This window comes from Oryctolagus cuniculus, chromosome 11 (assembly GCF_051225735.1).
Source record: "Oryctolagus cuniculus isolate XC-2025 breed Fujian yellow rabbit chromosome 11, ASM5122573v1, whole genome shotgun sequence".
Classification (NCBI taxonomy): Eukaryota; Metazoa; Chordata; class Mammalia; order Lagomorpha; family Leporidae; genus Oryctolagus; species Oryctolagus cuniculus.
The window spans coordinates 36,762,457-36,780,217 of NC_142877.1; the positions used below are offsets into that span (position 1 = coordinate 36,762,457).

A 17,761-nucleotide genomic window follows, 5' to 3' on the forward strand; every position below is an offset into this window, starting at 1 on the left:
TGTGCCTTTCCAGCTCACCCTCCCTAACTGTATCCATAAACTCAGAAGCAAAGGAGTCAGTAGAAAGAGAATGCTAATTTATGGGATACTTACCAACTTTGCTCAAACAATTTTTAAAAGATGCTGGAGTACTTTCAGGGCTTACAGCACACCGAAATATGCAAAGCTAGAAACTACAATGAAGGCATGGTTATAAGAATGTGCCACCAGCGTTAATTAACTGAACAAGTTACAATTGGCCAATTCATTCATCTTCCTCTAAAAGCACTTGTCACAGTCTGCCTAAAATTATAGCTATGTTATTCATTATTTTCTATGCTTTTTGATAAATTCCTTAAGGGAAGGGACATTGGCTAGTGCATAACAAATGGCAAACTCGTAGAATAAATGTAATATTTTAACCATTTTTGCATACTTCCTGCAGCTATAGGCTTCCCCAGAAGGGAGTCAGTCAACACAGTGATTGAATGCTATATCACACCACTACTTTGTGGGACTAGTAATTATTTTAAAAGTAAGCTCTTCCTAGGTTCCCACTTCCTAGGAGCAAATAGAGTGAATTGAACTGGAACTTAAATTGAAATAAAATGTTCAGATGTGAATTCATATTCCTGTTTTGCATATTCAGTGTTTTTGAGTACAACTATCTTTAGTTACTAGCTCATTGAGGCATTTATTGACAAGTGATTGAAATATATATATGTATTATCTTTTAAAATGTACTTATTTGATTTTTTTAAAGGCAGAGAGAGGAGATGGAGAAACAGAGAGAGAAGCAAACAGACGGAGAGCTCCAGTTTGCTAGTTCCTCCCCAAAAGACCCCAACTGACAGGGCTGGGTCAGGCTGAAGTCAAGCAACAGGAATTCAGTCTGAGACTCCTGCGTGAGTGACAGGGACCCAAGTACTTGAACCATCACCTGCTGCCTCTCAGGGTGTGCTTTAGTAGGAAGCTCCCATACAGAGCAGAGCTGGGACTCTCAAATGTAGGCTTTTTTTTTTTTTTTTTCCAGGCAGAGTGGACAGTGAGAGACAGAGAAAAAGGTCTTCCTTTTGCCATTGGTTCACCCCCAGTGGCCACTGCAGCCAGCGCATCGCGCTGATCCTAAGCTAGGAGCCAGGTGCTTCTCCTGGTCTCCCAGGTGGGTGCAGGGCCCAAGGACTTGGGCCATCCTCCACTGCACTCCTGGGCCACAGCAGAGAGCTGGCCTGGAAGAGGAGCAACCGGGACAGAATCCAGCGCCCCGACCTGGGCAGAACCAGGGGTGCTGGTGCCGTAGGTGGAGGATTAGCCTAGTGAGCCGTGGTGCTGGCCAAATGTAGGCTTTCTAACATGAGATATAGGCCTCTAGTATGGGATGCAGTTCAGTGGCATCTTAACTGCTTTGTCAAATCCCCATTCCAGTAGTATCTTTTTACTGTGTCAGAGCTAAGGACACAGACATTTTCTTTTATCTCTTAAAGCTAGTTTTTACATATTTTTTAGCCAGTGAATCTAGAAAGTGGCCACTATCCACCCTTTTTCTCTTTTGCTTTCTGCCTCTAGTATTCATTTTTAATAGTACTTGCCATTTATTTAGGTCCAACTATGTGCAGCATGATACACTCACTTTAATTTTTCATAATTCCACAAATTAAATATTATATTGCTTATTTTTCAACTGAGAAATAACTTATGTAATCTTCATAACCTTATTTACAATGTATATTAAGTAGCATCTCTAGAGAGCTAGAGCCAACAGGATATATGAGGATATACATTACTATACACATGCATGAGGGATCCTCCAACAGTTCATGGAAAAATAGAATTACATTGTCAATTTATTTTGGTGCACTTTCTTTTTTGAAATCTGCACATACAATGGAGCTTCAAAAAGATCATAGAAATGGCTTTTTTTTTTTTTTTTTTTTTTGGACAGGCAGAGTGGATAGTGAGAGAGAGAGACAGAGAGAAAGGTCTTCCCTTTGCCATTGGTTCACCCTCCAATGGCTGCCACAGCCAGCGCACTGCAGCTGGCGCAGCGCGCTGATCCGAAGGCAGGAGCCAGGTGCCTCTCCTGGTCGGGCCCAAGCACTTGGGCCATCCTGCACTGCCTTCCTGGGCCACAGCAGAGAGCTGGCCTGAAAGAGGGGCAACCGGGACAGAATCCGGTGCCCCGACCGGGACTAGAACCCGGTGTGCCGGCGCCGCAGGAGGAGGATTAGCCTAGTGAGCCGCGGCGCGGGCCAGAAATGGCTTTTTTTTTTTTAAGATTTATTTTTATATATTTGAAAGAGTTACAGAGAGAGGTAGAGCAGAGAGAGGTTTTCCATCAGCCCAAGCACTGCTTTTCCAGGCCACAGCATAGAGCTGGACTGGAAGAGGAGCAGTCAGGACTGACTAGAACTGCTGCCCATATGGGGTGCCGGTGCTTCAGGCCAGGGATTCAACTCGCTGTGCCACAGCACCGGCTCCAGAAATGGCAATTATTAAAAAATTATTGGGGGCCATAGCTGATAAAGCTGCCGCCTGCAGGGCTGGCATCTCATATGATGTACTGGTTCAAGTCTCAGCTGTTCCACTTCTGATTCAGCTCTCTGGATCAACTATGATCTGGGGGCCATAGCTGATAAAGCTGCCGCCTGCAGGGCTGGCATCCCATATGATGTACTGGTTCAAATCTCAGCTGTTCCACTTCTGATTCAGCTCTCTGGATCAACTATGATCTGGGAAAGATATAAAAGATGGCCCAAGTCCCTGGGCCCCTACACCCACATGGGAGACCCAGAAGAAGCTCCTGGCTCCTGGCTTCAGATGGGTCCAGCTTCAGGTGTTGCAGCCATTTGGGAAGTGAACCAGTAAATGGAAGACCTCTCTCTCTCTCTCTCTCTCTGTAACTCTGACTAATAATAATAAATAAATATTTAAAAATTATATAGTTATGTATGTATTACATAAATACATCAAAGAACAAAATTTCAACATATTGGGTTTCAAAGATCTGACTTGCTTTATTCATGATTCATGAACTGGGTAGTATGGATTCTACAGTACAAAAAGAAGTTCTGATGAGCTAAACAGAATGTATGAGTGTTTTTTTTTTTAACATTTATTTATTTATTTGAAGGGCACAATTATTGGGAAGCAAAGGCAGAGGCAGAGGCAGAGGCAGAGAGAGAGACAGTCTTCCATCTGCTGGTTCACTCCCCAAATGGCAGCAATGACCGGAGCTGCACTGATCCAAAGCCAGGAGCCAGGAGCTTCTTTTCAGTCTCCTATGTGGGTGCAGAGGCTCAAGGTCTTGGGCCATCTTCTTCAGCTTTCCCAGGACATAGCAGAGAGATGGATCAGAAGTGGAGCAGCAAGGACATGAACTGATTCCCATAAGGGTTGCTGGCACTGCAGGCAGCAGCTTTACCCACGTCACCACAGTGTAGGCCCCGAGTGTTTGAGTTTTATAGGCAGAACAAAGCAGAGAAAAGTAAGAACAAGGCACAAGTAGAGGATTGGTCATTTCAGAATCCTTTCCTATAGGGATGATAGTGAAATCTTATTGACTTAATGGTATTTGGCTGTCATTTCTCTCCCAATTTCTCAGAATGTCAGATTTTACAAGTAAACATTTTAGAATTTGGTTTTGTGACACAGAACTTTAGCATGAGTGACTATTTTGCACTTGTTGCCTTTTTTAAAAAAATACAAACCCACATATATGTATGAGCAAGAGTAAGAGCTAGAGCGAGAGAGAAAGAGAGAGATTTGATATTTTAAGGAATTGACTTAGGTGAATTTGGAGGCTTGGCAATTTCAAAATCTTCAGGGCTGTTGGGTAGCCCGGCAGGCTGGGGCCCTGGGCAAGGGTTGCAGTCCACATCTGTGTGCTGAGGGCATTCCTTCTTGATTGGGGAGGTCAGTCTTTTCTCATGAAGGCCTTCAACTGATTGGATGAGTCCCAGATGCACAGAGGGTAATCTGCGTTATGGGAAGTCTGTTGACTTAAATGCTCATCTCATCCAAGAAAATGCTTTTGTTGAAACATCTAGACTATTGGTTGACCCAGTATCTCAGTACCATGTACAATACCAGCAGCTTGTTATGGGGCATCTGGACTTTCTAAGAGGGGTCTTTACTTTTCAAAGCCCATGTATCTTTCAGTCCTATAGTGTCTCTCAAGTGAACGGTTTTTCAATGGAGTAGAAATATATACTTTCAGAGTAAAATTCACAATAATGGGATCAGTTAGTGACCATAGTTGTATATTTTATGGTTTCAGATTTTTAAAAATTTTAATGTTTTCATTTTTATTTGAAAGACAGACACAGAAACTGAAATAGACTGAGAGAGATTACCCATCCACTCATTACCCAAAGATCTGCAACAGCCAGATCTGGGCCAGGCTGATGCCAGGAGCCTGCAACTTAACCTGGGTCTCCCAATGGGTGCAGGGACCTAAGTACCTGAGCCATCATCTTTTGCCTTCCAGGGTGCACATTAGCAGGAAGCTGGGACTCCAACAAGGACCTCCCAGATGTGATGCAGACATCTCTAGTGGCAACTTCACCACTGTGCCAAACACTGTCCCCTCTGGGTCTGGTTTATCTACTGTTAACCATTTGCCAAGGATGATGCTCTAATATGAAGAGGTGGTGTCCATCGAGATGAACAGATCTTTTAGTTAAGATTTATTCTATTTATTTAAAAGAATGTGTGTGTGGGGGGGATCTTCAATCCACTGGTTCATTCCCCAAATGGTCACAAACTCAGGGTATCCCATGTGGGTGAGGGACCCAAGCACATTAGCAGGGAGCTGGATCAGAAATGGAGCAGCCAGAACTCAAACTGGCATCCTGAACCGGCGCCCGTACGGGACCCTGGCATTGCAGGCATTGGCTCCCACTATGGCACAACACCAGCCCCATGAAGAGCAGCTCTTTACAAGAGGCTGTGGCAAAAGCAGGGGAGTCATCTTGCCCTTCACAGTCTCTGGAAACCTTTCCATCCTTTCCATTCCTGATGCCAACTCTGGAATTGAGGACTTTACTACCTCTTTCCTAGAATGTATCCCGTAACATTTCAAGTCTCTGGCCTCCTCTTCAATTTACCAATTCTGCTTTTAACCAGGTCACCGTCTGGCTCTCTTGTCTCCCATCCTCAATGCCTGTCAATTACCCACTGAAGGAAGCTTAAATCTTGAACTAAGTGCTCAAGAGCATTTCTGAGTCAGCTTTCACTACCCGTCCAGCCATGTCCTGGAGAAGGTACATGGGCTCACATAGTCTTTTACATTTTTTTTTTTTTTGGTACCTAGGCTTTGTGCTCATCTCCCCCCCCCCCCCCGCCCCCCAAAGGTTAACTTATTTTCTGACTGCCTCAGAAGCATCTACTCTCCTTTTCCAAATCGCTGACAGGTGTAGTTAAGGTTGGTGGTTTAGATACTGAATGAAATCTGTCTATGCAATCTCTTTTCAAAGACAGGGCTCCTGAGAAGGAGCCCCAATGCCAAATGCAATGGGTTCCCTCTTCCTAGAGGGTGTCCTGTATCTCTCACAGTGGCCCTGACAATACAGGTGCTGAATCTATTCAACACTCTGTCCGACGAGTCAGACAAGAGAACTACAGTTTGTGGCGCAAGGGCAAGTGTGCCGCTCAAGAAGCGAGAATCCCGCGGGAAGCAAGATTCCACCTTCGCTCAGAAAGCGAGAATCCACCTTCCAGCCTCCCACGGGTCCAGGATCCCCGCCCACTCAGAGCCACGGAAGGAAAAGACACTGCGCATGCCCCACATCCGCGGGCGCCTCTGGGCGCGCTGCCCGCGCCGCCCCGCCCCCTCCGGCGCTCGGACGCGCGCTCGCGCTCCCGCGGAGCGTGTCCTGCGTGCGGGTGCTCGCCGAGCCCGCCGGGCGCTGGATCCCCGAGTGCCCGGGCCGGGGCCTGAGGAGCGGGCACCGCGCCGAGGCGGTGAGTGGCGGCGGCGCCCCAGGCGACGAGGAGCGCGGGCGGTGAGTGAGGGCGCCGCGGGGCGAGCGGGCCGGCGTCTCTGCGCGTGCGCAGCGCCGGACCGCCCGGACAGGGGTGCGCGACCGGCCACTGGCCGGAGGGGCCGAACACTGCGGGGTCGAGTCGGGGGCCGGGAGCGTTTGTCCGGCCTCGGGCCGGGAGATGCTGGAGGTCCTGGGACCTCCCACCTGCCCTTGAGAGGGCTGGCCTCGCGGGCGGGCTTCCGGAGGGTGCTCCAGGTGGGGCGCCCCGGGCCGAGGGGCAGGGCCGGCCGCCGCTGAGGGACCTGAGGAGGGACGTGGCGAGCCAGTCCGGGCTCAGGTGGGCCTTTCTGGCGCCCGCTGGGAGCGCGACCTGGGGTGGTGGCAGAGGTCCCGACAGGGGGCGCGGCCAGGGCAGCCTTGGCGCCGGCAGGTGGAGGGGGCCGCGCCCCGCGCCCCTCGCTCGCGAGGTTCTCGGTTGGCAAAGGAGCAAACTTCCCCAAGTAACTTTATGGAGGCGCCGTTGGCAGGGCCTGGGCAGGGGGCGGGTCCCGGGCTGTGGGCTGCAGGGACCGACACCCCAGGCTTGCCTAGCCCGGGTCCCCCGGGGACCCCTGGCGACTGGTGGTGCCCGACTGCAGGGGTCGGTTTCTGGCAGGTGCTGGAGCTTGTCCTTGAAGTTCTGAGTGGCATTCGTGGCCCATTCGCTCTTAAAATTGATGTAGAAGTTTGGTGTTTTGGTGAGAGGGGTGTTTTTTGCTCTCTAGGCAAGGAAAGGCTCGTACTGCCTGGTCTTTTTTTTTTTTTTTTAATCTCAAAGAAAAGTATTGTTAAATTGTGCTGGAGATTCCTATTTATCAAGCAACCTATTGTCCTGGTGGTGCTTAGAGAAAGCTGGCTGATTCTGTAAATAGTTTTTTAAAAAGACAAAGGGAGTTAATTGTGCTTTTTTTTTTTTTCCTGTTTTAAATACTGCCCGCCACCTCGCCCGATCCTGTAACACAATAGTTCGCAAACTTGGCCGCCCAGGAGGATCGCTGGTGAGCTTTAAAACTCACCCTGCCCACGTTGCAGTTAAAACACAGGGCAGTTTTTCCCAGACCAGGTGATTGCCACGCGCTGCAGAGTTTGGAAACCGCTGGTTTAGTGGGAGAAAGTCCGGACTTTAGTTTTACGGAGAAGCAGCGTCCGGTTTGTGACGGGTGGGTTGAAACCGGTACCTTTTCCCCAGACGGGAACTCACAATGGGTGGTTTGTTTCCCACCAGGGCGGGAGGGGAGCGACTTTCTTGGTTCAAACTTTAGGCGAGCGGCAACGTGACTGTAGCACCCACAACACTGTGTACAATGATGTTCTGAATTTCTGTCGGGGATGCCGAGCGCGCCTCCTCTCTCTCCCCGTTACAGCCTGGTGGTGGTCGCTTCTCCTCACCCTGCCTCAATTTCCTGCATTTCATCAGACCCCAGCCTCTGGAGCGATCTCCCCGCACGCAGGGTCCCAGCTTCGAAAGGGTTACGCAGCGTTCCCATAGCAACGGGTCCTCCCTGGGAAGTGGGCGTGTCCTCCTACCCGGGGTTTCTAAAGAGGACTCTTCCTTTTGTGAAGATTTCCAGTTAGCCTTTTCACTTGTCCCTTCGCAGGTTAGGGTCGACGTATTCACTTCCAGGTTTTCCCGGTAGGATAATCACAGAATCCAGTGTTAGCGCTGCTAACTGCTCAGGGCTGTGTGGTTCTCCCCGAATTCTTCCACAGTGCTTGGGCTGAGAACTTTTAACAGAGTTACAACATCAAAAACACAATTTGCTCTGCGACACACAAACCTAAGAATCCTATCACATGCTTTTAAAGGCTTAGGACATATGCAAGAAACTTGAGAAGATATATTCCTACAACCGTGCCAAAAACTTTTGGTGGCAAAAAATGCCCTAGCTTTGAAGTTTTCTTCCTAGAAATTGCTCTGCTGGAATTCCTTTACAAAACTTTAAACTTACTGCTTTAGAATAACAAAGGCAAAGTGCAGGTAATCTACACTATTTCTCCTTTACCCCAGTGCACACATCCAAAAACCAGTTTTAAAAAGTTTCTTCCGGTATGCTCAAAGTATCTGTAGCAATCAAATTCCAATTTGCCTTGCAAGGAACTGTTAAAATAAATCTTTAAAAAAAAAAAAAAACTTCTGAATAAAATAGAACAGAAATAAGTAAGTTGTGTGATTTAGGCTTTTTATTTTTATTTATTTATTTTTTTTGAAACCTTTGGAACTTTACCAAGTCAGTTCCAGAATGCCTCCAGGAATCCAGTGATTCTGAAAGTGTTGGGAATTGGAGTGGTTTTCTCTTAATATCGTTTGTTTAATGTGCTGGTTAAAGTACTGCTAACTAAGCTGTTATGCAGATTCTGTGAGGCTAATTTTTCCGCATTTCACCATGGCAAGGGCATAATGGTGGTGACCCCTCATTTGATGGGTGGCTGTGGTTACAGCAGTGATGTTGTGTTGCTGAGGTATTGGCTTTTGACCTGATCTTTCCTCTTCCCACCATACATTTAATATTACTGTTATGCCTTCTCAAATTAGTATCTCTTTGGACTTGATTAGTCAGTAACACATCCATTGAAAATGTATTAATGTGCAATTATTGATATGACCCCCCCTAAATTAAGTAACCATAGTTTCTATGGTTTTGAAACATTTAAAAGTTAAAAATACCTACTGTTGTAGGTATTTGGGGAATGCCTGAAAGAAATAACAAAAATCACACACACTTCATTCAGAAATAAAAAAAATTGGATTGTGTATTTCAGTGTAGCCCCTTTGTCTGCATAGATGTAAACAAAATTGGCATTGTAATCTTCACCTGAATTTTTAAATACTTAATGTTACATCACAGATGTGTCCTCTGCCCTTAAATCTTATGAAAATGGGCTTTGAATGATGGATATGCCTAAGTGTAACTAGCTTTCTCTAGTTTGAAGTATTTATATTTTTAGTAGCTGCATAGTTTTACACTGTGTCTGGTTGCCACTCCTAGCTTGGCTGTTGCCTGAGTGACCATTGTTACCTAATTTTTTAGTTGTGCTTCCTTGGTATAAGGGTAGAGTTTTGATGAGGTGGAATGAGATACATGAAGGAAGGTGATCAGAGCCTTGCTGGGGAGATAGGCTCAGTAAGTAATAGCAGACACAGGCAGGGCTGAGGTAAATGCCCTGCTCTGAAGGTCTACTTAGCTCCAACTTGCTTAGCCAATACTTACTTGCTTAGGTTTTATAGCAGAAGAGTTTCCTGGGACAGAGGTGAACTCTTTTATGACTCTCAGGCTTTTGGCCAAGTTGCTTTTTCCATGTCACATTCTGGTCTCATCCCAGTGTGTCAGTACCGCAGTGTTTGGTCTTAACCGGTTGTCTCTAAAAATGTAATTTGATTTCATATTTTTGTAAGCAGTGAAATTAATAATTTGTTTTCCCTTTTGAGATTTTCTCTTCTGGTACTTTGCCCACTTGTAGTTTTTCTTTCCCCTCCCCCTGTCTCATTATTTGTGTTTCAATTCACTGTGTAATATTTCACAAGCAACAGAAATTGTCATATTTGTATTGTCAGGTTTCTGTCTTGTCCTTCATGGTTTTTCCTTGTAAACATGCATGCTTGGAAAGCTCAGAGGTGAAGTCAATAAATTAAAAAAAGAATCAGAAATAAACAAGTGTTAGATCTTTTACATATAATTCTGTAATTGTACATGGGTATGAATTGATTTTATATGTTCTCCTGTCCTCCTGCTCCCCTCAAATTAGCTCATTCTACCAGCAACATTTGTTAAACAGCCATCCTTTCTACTGGCTTTAGTGTGTTTTTGTTTTAGGCCTTACTCATTTATTTGTTGATCTCTAATTTTAATGCCAAATCTTTTAAATTATAAATTTAGAATTTACAGAAGTATCTGGTAGAACAAGTCACGTTATTCTTTTTATACACACAGACACACACACACACAAGAAGAACCCTAACAGAACCCTGTTCCTATTCATCTGTCCTTTCAGATTATGAATATTTTCTTTAAAGATTCTTATTTTATTTGGAAAGTAGTATGACAGAGATGCGGGGAGGGTTTGGGAAGATTTATGATTAATGGACTGGTTCACTCCATAAAGGCCCCCAACAGCCCAGAGCTGGAAATTCCATGCTGGTCTTCCACATGGGTGGCAGGGACCCAAGCCCTCATTGGCTGCCTCTGATGTACTTCAGCAGAAAGCTGGGTTGGAAGCTCCAGTACCTGGGGACTCTAGGCACAATGGTGTGGGATGCCTGGGTCCCAAACGGTAATGTAACCTACTGAACCAAAACACCACCCACAGATAATGAACATTGTGTTTACGTTAATACATGGGTGCTATTTTAAAAGTGTTAAGAGGCTTATTGTAAAATAAGTGGCCTCCCATGTCTCCAGCCTTACTTAGTCTCCCTCCCAGTGGTGCACTGGAGACTGTTGTTTCTCCATCTGTAAGGTCATTGTTTTTGCACTCAGGAACATGTATCTTCCAGGGTCCTGCACTCAGGAAAGCCCTGCACTCTTCCTAGTGTTCGTCTGGCTGGGATCTCAGCATCCTCTTTGTGTAGTGTCACTTCCGAGAAACTTCCTGTGCTTGGTCTTGGCTTTCCTCTTGGTGGTGTGCTGTTTGCTCTCAGGTCAGCTAAGACAGTTTCCACTTGTCCATCTGCTTTCTACTTTCATGGTTTTATTGTAGTTTCCACTATATTTCTTTTTAAGTCCTTTGGTCTCTAAGAGATGTATCATTTAGTGGAGCTTAGAAAAAGGATGTAATTGGATGTGCATGTTCAATCTGCCATCTTATTCTGGAAAGCTCCAAAGAGGAATCCTTAGAACTAAAACATCTCAGATCATGTTGCATTTTATCTCTTTGCCTAGGACTGCCATCTGTAGAGTGTGTTTCTATTAAGGGACATGAAAGATTATTCAGACCTTTTATCTTTCACAGCAGTTTTGTTTTCTTCATTTCCTCATTTCTTGTTAGGGTCCTTAGGTATTTATGTCTTTGTTGCTTTTGTGATAGATTCTTCAAATTGGCTATGGCTGGTGTAAGGTGGTTGTTGATATTTTTTCTGTTTATTTTACAGCTGCCTATAATTCTAAGAGTTTTGCTGTTTATTCTTTTGGGTTCCTAAGTATATAATCAGTTGAAGATACCTCTTTCACATAATTATACTTTTTATTTGGTTTTATGGCAGGTTGTTATACTAGACTTAGCATTCTGGAATGTTATAAAATGCTTCTGAACATTATCAAATAATAATGGCAATAATGTGCAAAATCATGTTTATTTTAATAAGAGTAGTAGTACAATCAATATTGGTTTTTGGCTTATTATAATTCCTCATCAGGTCAAAGGAAATATGTCCTTTTATTTCCAATTTACCTAGAGCTGTTTTTTTTGTTTGTTTGTTTGTTTTTTTTTTTGTTTTTTTTTTTTTTTTTGATAAGGGAAGGGAATCGAGTATTAGCAAATAACTTAACATCTGCAGGTTAGCTTGTTACTTCTTAACAGGTCTGATTTGAGTCCCAAACATCAAATTAAATCAAAGTCTTACTCATGGATAATTGTTTAGAAAAACAAATTGAATTCATCAGAAGATAATACTATTCAATGCCTAATTATGTCTTCTGGAGTATGGTGAGAGTCACTAGGATTTTTTTCACAATATTTCAAGTTGGCAATCACTTTTTGAGGATACCATACTCTACTGCCTTTCCTTTTATATCACTGGCCCACTGGTCTCTTTTTTTCAGTTGTTTAACTAGTCCTAGATTTCTTACCAACTTGTTTATTTGGAGTGCAACAAATCTTAATTCCTACTAGTCTCTTGTCACAGATAGTCCCAAGGCTAATAAAATATGATGTAGTTACCTAAGACTCCCAAATATGTATTTCCAAACAGCTCCAATTAATTTTTTGGTTTTGTCACTTAAATGTATAAAAGACAATTCAATATTAACAGGAACAAAACTGAGTTTCAGGTCTTCCTCTGCAAACTTCCTGCCCCGTTTTCCAGATTGTTTATGTCAAAAAACATGGAGTTATTCTTCTTCCTTTCTCTCCTACTCCACATCCAGGTTGTCAGCAGATCCTGCTGCTCTGTCCTCAAAATGTATCCAGAATTCTGCCTTCAGAATACACCCAGACACTTTTTCCACCTCTACTACTAAAGTCTGTCCAGATCGCCAGTATTTCTTCCATGGATTATTACAATGACCTAACAAACAGTTGGTTTCCTTTTCCCTTCCTTGTCTTCTTTTTAACTTGTTATCATAATGGCAGCAAGAGTGATTTTTCACAGATATGTCAGATTATACTAAAAGTCTTCAATGGCTACCCATGTTGCTCAGAATAAAGACCAGCTTCCTTATAATGATTCACCTACCCCCACCACACAGATATCCATGGCTAACTCCCTCACTTCCTTCAGATATTCACTACATTATCACTTTGTCGGTGAGGTCTGCCTTATTTATAATTGCAACTGCACCCTGCGTCCTCCTTGCAGTGCACTACTGTTTCTCCACACCAAATGCCTATTAACCATCTGCTGTTTAGTTATTTTTTAGCAAGGCTCCATATCATCTAGTACCTTCTAAATTGCTATATATTAATTTTATTTTTTTATAATTTTTTTATTTGACAGAGTTAGAGAGACAGAGAGGAAGGTCTTCCTTGCATTGGTTCACCCCCCAAATGACCGCTATGGCCGGAGCTACGACGATCCGGAGCCAGGAGCCAGGTGCTTCCTCCTGGTTTCCCATGTGGGTGCAGGGGCCCAAGCACTTGGGCCATCCTCCACTGCCTTCCCGGGCCACAGCAGAGAGCTGGACTGGAAGAGGAGCAACCGGGACTAGAACCTGGTGCTCATATGGGATGCTGGCACCGCAGGCGGAGGATTAGCCAAGTGAGCTGGCCCCTAATTTTATATTTTCATGACTTGCGTGTCTCCACTATCCCTACTAGACTGTAAGTTCCATGTTGATAAGTGTTTTATGTTCATTAATATGTCCCAAGTGGCTAAGATATAGAAGGCTCTCAGTATTTTTGAATGAATGAATATAGTCTGCCTTCTCCCATTTGTTTTTCAGTGAATTTTTCTTAAACCCGTTCTTCGGCATTTGTGAATTCAACACTGATTTAGCATCCCACCAGCAAGGGAGGAGTTTCAGAATATGTCTGACTTACAAGGGGGATACTGATACTGAGTGGTGATGGAAATTAAGTAGGGCACCACTGTCTGTAAAATACTGAACTGTGCTACTGTGTAGAAACACTCAGCTGTCAAAAAATCATCCTTACCTACCCTGCTAACATCTTAATAATGTGAATTGTAGTCTGGAGTTTGTTTTTTTTGTTTTTTTTTTTAAGCTTCTTTTTTTTTTTTTTTAAGATTTTATTTATTTGAAAGGCAGAGCTAAAGAGAGGAAGGAGGGAGGGAGGGAGAGAGCGATTGAGTGTGAGAGAGAGAGAGAGCGCGCGCGAGAGCGAGAGCGAGAGCGCTTCTATCTGCTGGTTCACTCCCTGGAGCAGGGCCTATTCGAAGCCAGGTGCTTTTTCTCGGTCTCCCACGCAGGTGCAGGGGCCCAAGCACTTGGGCCATCTTCTACTGCTTTCCCAGGCCATAGCAGAGAGCTGGATTGAAAGAGGAGCAGCTGGGACTCCCACATGGGATGCCAGTGTTGCAGTCAGAGGCTTCGCCCACTATGCCATGGCGCCAGCCCAGAGTTTGCTCTTTTTGGATTTCAGTTCTTAACCAAGGATAGACAGTGGTATTGCCTGTGGGCTTTTCAGAACATTTCTGAGTTCCCTGGTAAATACCAGTAATGAACTGTTACTATGGCTTATTCTTTAAGCAGTCTACAAGTATTTGTCTCTTAAAGGGAAAACATTTCCTTTCCTCTTTCTGATTCTATCTTGACTCTTTCCTGTACCTTTTAAGCGTTTTTTCTCCGAGGTTCTAGCTGAAATGTATTCTCCTATAAGGTGATTTTGAAACCCTTCAGAACCATAGAAAAATGTTTAACTGAACATGATACTAAATCCATGAAATTGAAGAATCGCAATCCTCTACCTTCATTTTCCTAGACATTGCAGTCACCCCTGCAGCAGTCATTATATCACATATTTTGAAATTTTACTTACAATGCTTTTGTCTTTTGTGTTCTTTAGATCTAACATTATTTCAAAAATATCAGATTGTCATTCCTTCTCTTTTTTTAATGGAGCAAGAAATACTTACATGATTTGTACTGTTGAAGTTGCAGTGCAAATAAATAAAGGCATTCACAAGAAAGAAAGGTCATTTTAGAGATTGCTTACAGAACTAAAGGACAGACAATAAACAAAAGCATGACATATGTATTTTTAGAAATTTGTGAACTTAATAGCTGCTACTTATACACAAAACTGAAGTTTTTCTTCAATTCTGTTTGTATTCTTAAGCTGTATCCAATTCCTTATGTACATTGTAGCTCTGCTTTAATAGTGTATGAGCAAGAGCAATATCCATATCCAATTAGAGGGTGTAAACATTTTAACCACTATTACCATCTTAAAGTTAAGTTGCATTAGTATCATTGTTTTGAGTGCATTTTCTTGATGAATTTGCCTTCCCTTTGAAGCCTAGACTAGATCTGGTTTTGTAAATGTGAAGACTCATTCTTTTGAAAATAACATTGCTACAGCTTTATTTTATATTGAATGTTATGTATTCAGTACTATAGGCCAAGACTAAATAGAAAAGATCTACCTACCTTTCTGATGATGAATCTCTTTCCCTTAGTTTAAGTCAATGGATAGCTGAGTTAAAAACACACCTTGTTGTAGTTTCATGCTTGGTTTAGAGAACCCTGTAAATGCTGTTTTTTTTTTTTTTTTTTTTTTTTTTTTTTTTTTTTAAGATTTTTGTGTTTGTTTTGTTAATTACCACTCAATTCTCCACCTCATCCAGTTTTTTTGGAGGTAGTGGTCTTGCCTACTCAACACCAGCAAACATACCCACCCTATGCCGAGACACTCAGATACTATTATATTTTAGGTCTCTCTGAATAGAAAAGGACTTCTAATACAGATCATCACCTATTTTTGTACTGTTGTTCCTGGAAAATGGAATGAAAACTCATATGTAATAAAGTGAAGCTACACTTAATGTGTTATTGGAGAATGATCTACATTCCTAGAAAGCCTGGAAATTGGTACAATTCTTAACTGGAGTTACAACCAGGAACTCTTTCCAAAATAATTTTATGCCAAGTTAAAAATGGTGAGAAGCTACCCACAAACACCACCTTCTGCACAGTTTGCAGGTTCAGGCTTCAGACAACTGTCTTTAGCCATTGCTTTTTCTTGGACAGCACTTTGCCTTCATTCTTTGTAGAGGGGGCAGGGTTTGGAGGTGGGAATAGCTATATCCCAGAATGTTCCCTCCCTTTCTGTTGTTTTCTTCCCTCAACTCTCACCCTCTTCTGTGGTCTTGGGAGATGGGTTTATGTAAGTGCTTGAAGCCAGAGCCCTTCTGTTGGTGAGTTGGCTGCCCTCCAAATGTGGCCAGTAGCAGAGGGAGAGTGCACATGTGTAGTTGTTACTGATCTTGGGCAGTCACTGTCAGTGACTTGCCGACTCTATACTCTGTCATCCTGGTTAGTTATTTCAGCATGTGCTTCATATTGCTGTATAACTTATTTGCTACAGTGAATTTTCTAGTTAATACCATTCAATAAGTATTTCTGTAGGACCCATAGGTGGGATAAGCCTATGCTTACTTGAAATTTCGAATTACTTTATTAGTGAAGTCTCAAAAATGCCAGAGTTGATCTTGAACTCTTGGCTAGCCCAAAACTTCTCGCATATACTCAAAATCATTACTAGGCAGTATTGTATTTGACAGGATAGGTGGGGTTAGGGATGTCAATATATAATGGTGTTTGGGTTGGCTTATAGGAAAAGGAGATGGTCAAGATTGGGACAACTCATATTTTGATCTTACAGTCTTTGTATGAAGCACAGTTATTGAGTGTGAGGTATGAGGATCGAAATCCTACTAAAATGCTTAGCTTCTAAAATCTTTTTAAGAAAGAAGCCAAGGAACTGTTTGGCCACCAGCTCTCTTGTAGTTGACTATTTTCAATTAAAAAGTTATTGCTGGTGGATTAAATATTTCCTTTAGACTTCTGTAAAAATCTTAACCCAAATTTATTTCCTACAAACCATTTTCTTCTGCTTAGCAAATAGGAAAGTTTTGGTATTGTTTATTACCATATAGATACAGTATTTAAGTAGATATTATAATGGCACTGTGGGGGGAAGGCAGTTTCTGCACAATTTATGCCTTTAAATAAAAGGAAAAATGTGAACAATAAATTCCTTTAAACATTGGCAGCCATACTTTGGGGAGACAGAGGGTTGCTACTTCTGATTCTAAGGAAATGTGACACAGGAGAAAATGAATTTTCAGAGATAGTTGTTTCTTGTTGGCTTATGTGAAGTTTCTAGGGACAGTTGCGAACTGAAAGCTCATTTTAATTTTTCTTAAAGCCTTCAAAGATGTCAATTACTATGACCTTGCACCTTACATTCTGTAAATTTTCTGAGGTTGAGGCAATGCCAAGATGCCAAACAGAGTCATAGAACAGACTATTATCTCCTTGACCGCTATTCATTTTTGTGGCAAATTGTCATGTTTCTCTTGTTCTCCATGCTTTCTACAATGTGCGTATTAATATTTTGTAGCAAAAGTTGAGAATTATACTCTGAGAATTGACTTTTTTGAGAGAAAAAAACAGGTATGGCTCAGATCATGTATAGTTTAAGAATTGTTGTAAATAACCTCTAAAGGCTGATTCTAATGCTTAACATAAGATTCAAACTCTTTATGAAGCTGAACATCAACTGTTCTTATATTCTTTATTCTTTTTTGTCTTTTTTTTTTTACTCTTTTTTTTATTTTTATTTTTTATTTTTTGACTGGCAGAGTGGACAGTGAGAGAGAGAGACAGAGAGAAAGGTCTTCCTTTGCTGTTGGTTCACCCTCCAAAGGCCGCTGCGGCCGGCGCGCTGCGGCCAGCGCACCGTGCTGATCCGAAGCCAGGAGCCAGGTGCTTCTCCTGGTCTCCCATGGGGTGCAGGGCCCAAGCACATGGGCCATCCTCCACTGCACTCCCTGGCCATAGCAGAGAGCTGGCCTGGAAGAGGGGCAACCAGGACAGAATCCCGTGCCCGGACCGGGACTAGAACCCGGTGTGCCGGCACCACAAGGTGGAGGATTAGCCTATTGAGCCACGGCGCTGGCCTTTTGTCTTTTTTTTAAGCTCACTTAAAAAAAAGTGTATTATTTATTTGAAAGGGAGACAGAGATGGACAGACAGGTATCTTCATTTGCTGGTGCACTTCCCAAATGCTCTCAATAGTCAGGACTGGGCTGTGCCAAAGTAAGGAGCCAGGAAGTATGGGTCTCCCGCATGAATGTAGGGGACCCAACTGTTTGAGTCAACATCTGCTGCCTCCTAGGGCGTGTATTAGCAGGAAGCTGGAATCAGGAGCAGAGAGAGGTTTTGAATTTAGGCACTCTGATGTGGGATTTGGGCTTCCCTATATGAAGCAGCATCCTAAGTGCTATGAAAAACTCCTGCCCCTCTTAAAGTTTTGAAAAGCCCAGAAACACTTTCGTTATGCAGTCTCATCTATTGGTATTTACTGGAGTAGAAATGGAAATATTCAAAATTTTGCATTGAAGCATCCGAAGAAAATTTGAGTTT

At 43.1% G+C, this 17,761-nt stretch overlaps 1 protein-coding gene and 1 long non-coding RNA gene across 4 annotated transcripts in view; both read left to right on the forward strand.

Annotated features, from left to right (window-relative positions):
- The window catches only part of LOC149123412 (uncharacterized), a 734,608-nt gene that overhangs the window by 630,512 nt on the left and 86,335 nt on the right, over positions 1-17,761 (forward strand). The gene's annotated exons all lie outside the window — the stretch shown is intronic.
- BTBD3 (BTB domain containing 3) overlaps positions 5,787-17,761 on the forward strand; it is a 35,879-nt gene continuing 23,904 nt past the window's right edge. The window contains exon 1 of one of the 3 annotated variants that reach the window (XM_008256376.5): positions 5,787-5,940. The gene's annotated coding sequence lies outside the window, so the exon portion shown is untranslated. Of the gene's footprint in view, positions 5,982-6,115; positions 6,301-17,761 lie in introns of those variants that run through there. The other 2 variants (XM_008256375.4, XM_089307329.1) reach the window with 2 other exon arrangements.